Raw genomic sequence first — 9,743 nt, forward strand, 5'->3', positions numbered from 1 at the left:
TCATGACTTGTCTTACAAAATGAATTACAGGGCTCCCTGATAAGGCTTCATTTTACTAATAGTAAAGTGGCTCCATACACCCAACAGGGCTTTGTTAAGATGGAAGCATATTGTAGCACTAATGAAGCATGAGTTCAGCCTAATTAACAGGATGGCAACAGCAATCATACAGCCTTTTCATTCACTTTTATACATTCTGTCAGAGTAACAAAGTTGTGCTTGGACTCTGCTGGAACCCTCTGGCTTTGCTCCCTCTTTGCAGGCCTGCTAATCCCACTCTTTGTTCCAACGGGCCGGGATCCAGCCGAGCACTAAGCCCATATAAGCAGGGATAATAAGGCAGGACCCCTGGGCAGTGGCTCTGCCCAGCCACCCACCTGCCAGCTCCCACTCCTCACATTTAACTTCAGGCACGAGAGCTGGTCCCTTGCAATCAGCAGGGCCACTCACAAATTTCCACTTAAGCACATATTAAAGTGCTTTACTGGATTATGGCCACGGTTTGTATTGTATGAGGAAAAGTCACAGCAGAATTCATTTTCCTGAATAACCTATTCTGGCCATGTTGGAAAACAATAGCATTCTCATTACCCACTTCACAACTCACCTGAATGAACAGGAAAGGCTCCTTGCCTCCAGCTGCTCTTCCATTTGGGCTTGTAAGATGAGCCTTTGAAGGGCAGTCCAGGACAGGTGAGTTCTGCCTGATGTGGGTATGATGGAGGAGATATCCAGAGAGAAACTAACTTTGTTTCATTAATTTCAACACGTTCTGTCAAAATCCCTCATTTGAAGTGCTGAAAACAAGCCTGCAGATGGGGAGCCACAGATCCTCTGCCTTGGCCCAGCTCCAGCTAGGGTAATTACATGCTGTCTGCCTGAATCCCCTCATATGGCCTCACATGGAAAAGTCATCCTCCACTCCTCCTGAAATACTGCCATGTAGCACAGCAGTCACAGAGTGACAACTGAGCAGTGTCTGCAGTTCAGCGGTGGTGGGAGCAATCTCTCATGGACTAAATAAAGGCTGAATTCCTTCAGTAACCACTACAGCTCCCCTGGAGAAGATTTTTGTTTTTCAAGGTATGGCTCCTGGCCCATGAGACCTTCCAGATGGCTCAAAATGTGCACAGATAGGGCTGGTGGAAGGATTAGCACAGAGACACCCCTATACCACACAATCCTGGGGAAGGATCATCTCCAACTCTGCAAAAATGAAACCTGACTGCAGAAGGTCACCTTTCCACTTCATTGTAGCCAATGGTGTGCTCTGCTGTCAGTCACTTGGGGCATCCTCTCCAGACCAGCTGCTCCAAAGTCATTCAAGATCTACACACAAACTCAAGCTCAGAGGCTGACCATCTCCCGCCTTCAGAATGAATTTGTCTTTCCCTGGTTGAAGTAAATCACACACTACATTTTTACATAGAGTAACTTTGTAAGCAGCATGAAAAGAGATGAAGGAAGCTGTGATCAAAGCTTCCAGTAAGACTACAGTCATTGAGGGCACCTAACAAGATGCCAGATTTTGCTCTTGTTCTAAAGTGTTCTTCAGAAGCTGCATTTTCGTTTGATCACATATTTAAGTAAATCAGATCACTGCAGCAGAACTTTCACTGGAAGAATTTTATTCTCTTCTACCAGTTACAATGTATGGCAGAGAGATAGGAGCAGGAAAGATAACCCACTCTTATTGGGGGAGACTTGAATAAAACAAAATTCAGATGGAAAGGCTGGGCAGCTTTCATAGGCTGACAGTGTGTGGGGAAGGCTGTCTTGGTTAATGCATTTCAGGTACCACAGTGGCTACTATTTTCTACTACAAGGAAGCTGGACCAAGAAGAGGGGTGGGATGTTTGGACATCAAGTGACATCTCTCATGCCCTGTCCTTTGCTGGACTGCTTCTTGCTCTACATTGCCATATTGTCCCAGAACACAAAAATGTTTGCATGTTCCATCTTTCCAGTGTTCCTGAATGGTTATATTTTTTCTGCACCTTTTCTGAAACATAAAGGATTCCTGTAACCTTGGCATTTTCCATCCTTGAAGAGTTTTAGCAATATCACCTCAGCTTCCTGCAAACATCAACAGAGTGAACAGGTCTCTTCCCATTGGTCTCATCAGACAAGCTAAACACTGAATAAACCCAAGCACTAGATTATCCTCTTATTCCTAAGGGTTTGTAGAGGAATTCTTCCAGATTAGAGATACATGATGATAAAATCATAAACACAATGCTGTCCTTTACTTGACCTGAATACAGCTCTTCAGTTCCCAAGAGGTTCTTCCCTTTCCTAAAAAAGACACAATTCATGTGTAAATAGTGAAAAATAATTCTTGTGTACTAGTTTATGTTAGAATTATATTAAAATCCCATTCTCTGGCTGGTTTTTTTGTTACTTTTATTGAACAGCAGAAACACCTGCAGTGAAAGTAAGATGAAAAGCTCCAAAAGTATTACTCCCTTAAGGGGTTGAAAACATGCAAAGAACAATTTCTTTCCAAGTGTTTCAGTTCATACTAATCTTACAGGAAAGGAACATGACAAGCTTTTGCTAAGTATGGCATCAAAGCAGAAATCAGGAATGCTCAGGATATTTTCAGTAACAGGCCCTGGTACAGCACACACCTTTATTTTCAAGTATCTTCTCCCACATCTGGGTCATAAAGTGTTACTGGAACTCCTGAGAACTGAAGAAACTGTTTTGGGAACAGAATGTAATAATACATTACAATGAAGCCTTTTACAAGTAGGTGTCAAACCATTTTTGTTGCTCTGAGGAAAAGATTAGAATAGGAAATGAAATTGTGAAATTATTAGAAATTTAAAAGTTTGAGACAAAATGTTGGCAAGCTCAAGACACAGACAAATAGTTACAAGATGGCTTTATTCTCCCAGGGAACATAGCACCATCAGCAACAAATATGCTGCTTGTCTGTATTTATATTCCAAACAGTCTTGTTTCCCATAAATCATTTATTCTACATGTGCCTGGGTTTTGTCCTAGTTTTTTGTTGGTCTTTTTTTCTGAAATAAATCATATCCATTAACACATAATGGCATGGGACATATTCCCACACATAGGCAGAAGTGTTTCTCTTAAATCTGTCCAGATACCCCAACTCCTGGGACATTTTAAGTTGTGTGACAGTGACACTCTCACAGCACAGTCATCAAAGCAGATGCAAAAGAACTGATTTTCTCAACAAATGCTGCCTCTGCAGATGGAGCTGGCAGCTCCATGGCTGAGGAAAAAAGAACATGAACCATCGTGGGTGCCCTGGGTGCAACAGGGTGTTAAGAGAGGGGGATGAAGATGTAAGAAAGGGATGAAGCCCAGCACTGGATCTGAGACAGTCTCTGCTCAGGGCTTGCTGACCCCCATGGCTCTGAGTGAGGTTAAACTGCAGGGCCTGGTGGTGAGATGCTGCCTCTTCAGAAAAACCTGGGAAGCAGGCCTTCAATGACTCCAGGATCTCACCCTGGCCATTGAAAAGGCACTGATTTTCCTGTTATAATCTATTTCTTCCAGAAAATAAGGCAGTTTGGACTCTCTCTTATTTGAAAATAATTTTTTTAATGTCTCCCCCCCTTATTTGAGAAGATGCAGGGTCAAAAATAAATACTACTGAAAATACTACTAGAAAAATACTGGGAGTAGGAATGGGAAAGGTTACTCAGGTCATGCTTTGACTAGCAGAGCTCCAGCTCTAGACATGCACATACAGATCAGCAGATGGCAAAACACCAAACTTTCTTTTGTCTAAGCTGGGACAGGAGCTCACATGCTGTGAGTTGAGGTTTCCCATCTCTCCATCCAAGCAGGTCCTCTGCTGAACTCCTCTCCTGCTTTACACCAACCCAGCCCCTCCAGAGCCAGGAGGCCACCAAGGGCAGCAAGTGGACACACAACCTTCAAACCACTGCTTGTTCTCCCAGCTCTTTTGCTTTGAACCCCAATTTCAGGTGGCAGCAGCCAGGGAAGAGAGGAGCAGGGGACATTTCTGCAAGGACAAGCCCTGCTGCAGTGTGCAGCACAGAGCAAGTGACCCATCCTATCTCACCAGCGTGAACAGGAGCTCCTGCAAGGAAAATGACAGGGGAAAAGCATTCAAGGTCTTTTTTTAAAATGTTCTTCCAATCTTCTGAATTTTGTTCTCTATTTCAGGTAGCTGATTGAGGAGTTTTCCCCTTTACCCACAGCTGGAAATAAGAAACCCACGAGGACAGCCCTCATTGCCAATAAACTGCTCAGAAACTTCCCCAGCTGGGACCTGCCAGGGCAGGCAGATTACAGCAACCAGCACCAACAGATTTGCATATTCAAAGCCCGTAATTGAGGAATAAGCAGTAATGCCATTATGCAAATCCCTGGGCTCTGAGTGGCCAGAGCCAGAGCTCAGTTTACACATCCTTACTAAAATAAACCCACGAGAGGCAGCTCAGGGCAGGCACAGCCAGGGATTGCTGAACAGCAGGAAAAGGCACCGTAATTCATCGGGAACTAGCCCTGAACTCCGGCAGCTGAGCCACCTCCTTCCCCCCTCTATATTAGATATATTTGAGCTCACAGTGCTCTTCTGGGTCCGTGGTGAGTTAGAGGGCAAAATTATTGCCTGCAACAGGAGAAAGGCCATAGAAGTATATCAGTAAAACAACATCCTTTCATGTGCTACCGGTGAGCTAAGCAGCCACTATCATGGTTCCTTTCTTATTTTTTTCTTAACCCTTTTCCACCTCCTCATCAGCAGAATTGGATCTGGGAAGGTGTATTTCATCTGGAGGGTAATTCTTCATCAATTCCACTTGTGAACTTGTTCTTCAAGGCCAGCAAAGGTTATGGAGAAATGAGTGGTTCAATTGGCACATTTAAAAGCAAGTAGTAATTACAGGAACTTTTTTTTTTTCTTAAAACACCTGAAATACAGCCATGCCTTCAGAAGGATTCTGTTCAAGTCTGTCACATATTGTTTTCCACAATACATGGCTGACTCTGCACCAGTAATTCACTTCACCTTGATTCACGAATAACTATCCCTCACTTCCTACTGTAAATACAATTCTAAACATATGGGAGAGAAATTATAGTGAATTAGGGTTGTACATTATCACTGTGATTAGCTGCATTTCTTACCCAGCAGATGTCTGAGTAGTAAAAATCCCCCATGAGGAGAGTATCCTGGAGTTTCCCAATTCCTTGGTAACTGGTCCAAGAATTTCTCAGTCCTGCTGTGCTCTGATCCTGGTGGCCCAGAGCAGATGCTCACTGTCTGCCTGTCTTCTGCAGCACTAATCCCACTCTCCCCATGCTCCCAGCAGGGCATCACACTTCCCCTGCTTTTCTCTCTCATGTTATCTTCCCCCAAAGGCTTTCCCAGGGACATTCATCATTCTCACAGTACCAAAACACTTTGACAAACTGAGCCAAACACCTCCCTGGTGTGGTATCACTGATTACCACCAGAGTTACAAATCTGATGACTGATCTGGCTGTAAATATTTATGATACTGGCAACGCCATCATAAGCATCAGGGTGGTGCTTGTAAGATTTCTCAGCCCCCATTTGGCCCCTCTTTTCTTGGGCATCTCAGGACGCCACAGCAAGGGACAAGCTCTATTCCAAGCACATGCCTGAAGAGAGACACAGTGAGTAACTGGCACAAAACGAAAGCCCACAGAGATCAAGCAACTAGTCCCAAAGCATGGAAGACATACGGTACTGCCTTGAGAGCTTTCACATGGAATTATCTTTCCCACTGCACTGCTTTTTTCCCATCCCACAGGTGCCTTACTTTTGGCAGCTCAGCTCTTCCAGCAGAGAAAAAATAAGTGTCACTGTCCCCCACCTCCCCCCAATGGCTCTTGTTCCTAGAGGCTACAAGAATGTAAATGGGTATTTTTGTTCTCTTTGCAGGCTGCTGCCACTGATCACTTTGTCTGCTGTGGTTGGAGCCACCTTTGGGGCCAGTGGGCTCATGCATGGTGTGACTTGGACATACCCAGACATTTGCCTGCCCTAGAGCTCCAGTACATCTCAGCTCCTCAACACTTCATGCTTCTCAATCCCAAGGGAGCAGCTTCCACCTCTAACAGCAGTGATCTTGCACAAACCACATCCCAAACATCAGCACCAAGATCACGAGCAGCGAGCTTTCTTCTGGCTGTCAGACAAAGCTTTGAAGAAGTAAACAAGTGCTGTCAGATACCTTCTAAATTCCTGCCTCAGCATCCTGAAAATATTTTTCCAGCCTCTTTTCTCCAACATGAGCAAGCCCTTATCATCGGTCATTTGTCTTATGTCATGTCTCCAACCTTGAACATCAGATTAGCAACTATCTTTAAACTGGTAAAAAGACTACAAACACTAATTCATCCTTCTAGCAGAAAGTTACTTTTTCACACAGTAAAAAAATGAAAGTTTAAAAGTAAGTAATGCCCATTAATTTATCACTTACTGAACAGCTATTGTTCACTGACTCCAAAACAGCACGAGGTGTAGCCCTCAGGCAACACTAACATCCAGTTCAGTCTCTCCAGAGCAGAATCATGGTTAAAAGACCCATTTTTAATATACTGCATCCATAGACATCTGCTTTTAAAACCTGGAACTAAAAGCCATGCAAAGCAGCAGAAACCCAACTGAACCAACTCACTGGGCCAAAATTTTCAAGGCTTAATTGCATAAACAAAAATATATTAAAAATACATATTTGTGTTTGTGCATGTATCATTTTTTAACTTTTACCTGGCAAACTCTTGAAGGCAGCACTGTTTCAAGGAATTAGGAGCCGTAAGGTGAGCAAAACATGAGCCCTGCTTTATTGAACAGCCATTAGCCATACTTAAAAACTGCACCATAGCATTAATTGTGCAGCTACAAGATATTGGCCTTGAACAGAATTAATGCATATGCACATATTTGCTACACAGTCATAAATTTTACTAATGCAATTTTATGAGCCTCCTAAATGGTAACCATTGCAAAAAAAAATTAGTAACAGGAAAAGCAGGGTAAAGTTCAACAGCAATATTTCATTACCAAGACAAGCAAAGAAGACAAATGACTCAGCTTCTTTGGTTCTCTCCTCTCCCCCCAGCATTACATGAGGAAAAACACGCTGCACAACATGAATCTCTGTTATTGTTGGAAGTGTGGCAGTCTGGCAGGACAGCAGAGCAGGAGGATTTTTCAATGCAGAGATATGTCTGTCACTAAAGCAGAGTTTACAGCAAAGCTGTTCAAAAAGAAGCAGATTTCACATAATTTTGCAGGGACAGACAAAACAATTAGCATTTCTCTAGTCCCTCTTTTTTACTGTATGCAATTCCCTCTTTTCCCCTTCTTCCAGGGGGACACCTGCTGTTGTGGGCACAGGCTGGAGCCCCACCACGTGCTGGGGAACAGCATGCAGACAGCACACTGCACACAGGCTCAAAATGGGCAGGGAAAACAGAGCAATTCTGCTGTGAATAGCAGGATTTTCCATTTTTCCTGAAGAACCAGCAATCAGAACTGCGTGTTCCTACCCGAGGAGTTCACCCATATATTTCCATCCTTAATAAATGAAATCAGTTTTCAGCTCTCTGGTTGCAGAGACTGGCAGGAAATGTGGCTCCCACAAAGCCCAGTGTGAAAGCAAATGGGACTTGTTTTGCAGCCCTGCCATTTCCAGGATTGTCTCATGATATTTTGGGGGTGATGAGAAGAGGGGCCAGGGCACATTCCCTTAGTGCTGTCAGCCTCTCCAGTGGGACAAGGAGATCACAGACCTTGGGATTTTTTTCTTTAGCTGAGGCCAAAGCATGGATGTCTGGCAGAAATTTCCCTCTTTTTACTGAGGAAGTTTTACTGGTTAACTTTGAGAAAAGGCAAGATCTGAGCCTTCACTGTATATGCAGAGACCTGCTTAGTGCCTCAGAGTAATATCCCAAATTCCACAGGTCTAGGGTGCAGGAGGGCAGGGAGGAGCAGGACTGGGGATGGGTAACTGCTGCAATGATGCTTTTAATTTCTAAAAGCCTCCAGCCTCAGCAGCAGCCATGTCTCCAGACACCCACCATTTCCTCAACCCTGCACCGTGCTGTGCCTTGTAGAAAACTTCCCTGATCCAGAGAGTGCTTTAGACATCTCCTGCCCCACCAGGACCAGCAGTGCCATGCACAACCCAAGCACAGCTGCTTTCTTGTGCTGGCTTCATCCAAGGCCATGAGCTGGTCTCCCTTGAAAGTCTCAGTCTGTTGCTGCTGGGAAACTGTGGATGTACTGTTTCTTGTGGAAGAGCTTCATGCCCCTCCTGCACACAGTTTGTACTGTATTGAAGAACATAAATAAAACCATAGGCAACTTACTCATGGGTGCAGTTTGGCTGCTGACAGCCCACTTCTTCCTTGTTTGAAGATTTTGTTCCAGTATCTAAATGAATGTTGTAGATTCAGATAACAGCCTGCAAGATACCAAGTTATCCAATGTCTCAGAAGTCATCCCAAGTAGCCAGGTTTGCTGGAGAACCACTAGCAGAGCAGCACTTTACAAGATAGAGTGTCCTTTCCTGAAAAGACAGCAAGGAAAAAATGAAATTAAAAAAATTACCTCATCTCCACAATTAGTTCCCCAGGTGCTTGGCTTTTCCCAAAGTGCACACCAACACAACTGACCTTTCCTTTCAGTAGGAGTGCACTGCTATGCACTGCCTGCTTCCCCTTCTTCTGTTTGCAGATGCAATTGGAGGGAGACACAGGAGCTCCTCAAAAGGAAATGTATGGCCCTGAGATCCAATATTCTGCTTGTGATTTGTTTGTGCAATAGCCAGAGCCATTCACCAGAGCTTGATCTGAAATCAAGGATTTATTCAACCAGGACAATCAATTGCTGTGATACATTCAAAGCAGCACTGAGCTCGTGGGGCTGGGCCTTGGTTGCCAATACAACACTGTGTGTAGGAGTTTTCTTCTACCTTGAGACTCAGTGACTCCATCCAGCAGACAGAAACCTGGCAGCTGCTCCATCTTCCAGCACAGCGATGACCCAGATGAGATCTATATATCCAATATACACAGCTTCATGGCTGAGCAATGCTCTGCCAGAGTGCTTAGGATTTTTGGCATGAGCCTGGTTCCACTTAGCATTTTTATGAATGTTCCTGCTCCTGGATCATGCTGTAATGTAAAAATCAAAAAGGCACTCCTACTTGTAAGCTTCTGGACTTGATGGGTACAAGAGAAAAACCTGAAATTGATGCAAACCCACGATAAACCATTGGTGCAAATGAATGCAAAACTATCTCCAAAAGTGAAGGCAACACCAAATTGTGACTGACAATCTCTCCACAGGGACCTGTGGTGGTTGCAGCCTGGCTCAACACGTGAGCAGCCAAGGTTGGAGCTGCTGGTCTGACCCTGCAGAGAGAACTCAGCATTGCCCATCCCGACCAAAACTACCAAAACAACAGGAGAGGGAAGGAAATCTGGATCTCACATCTCTGTGTTTTCATGTAATTGCCCATTGTTGATGTGTCCTCTTCCACTGCTGCCTCTGTGACCTCTGACAGTGGTAGGTTCAGCTCTACCTGTGTTTCAACACCTGGAATTTTAAGACAACCTGATTTTGCAATTAACAACTCGCAAGCAGCAAATTAAATTCATACACGAATCCTAAGTAAACTGGCTGCCTGTTCACAGGTGATTATAAACACTTATCTATAGTACTGACATAAAAGGGCCAGAGGTTGCATAAACATGTA

Source organism: Passer montanus, unplaced genomic scaffold (genome assembly GCF_014805655.1).
Source record: "Passer montanus isolate IOZ18808 unplaced genomic scaffold, ASM1480565v1 scaffold5, whole genome shotgun sequence".
NCBI classification, from domain to species: Eukaryota; Metazoa; Chordata; class Aves; order Passeriformes; family Passeridae; genus Passer; species Passer montanus.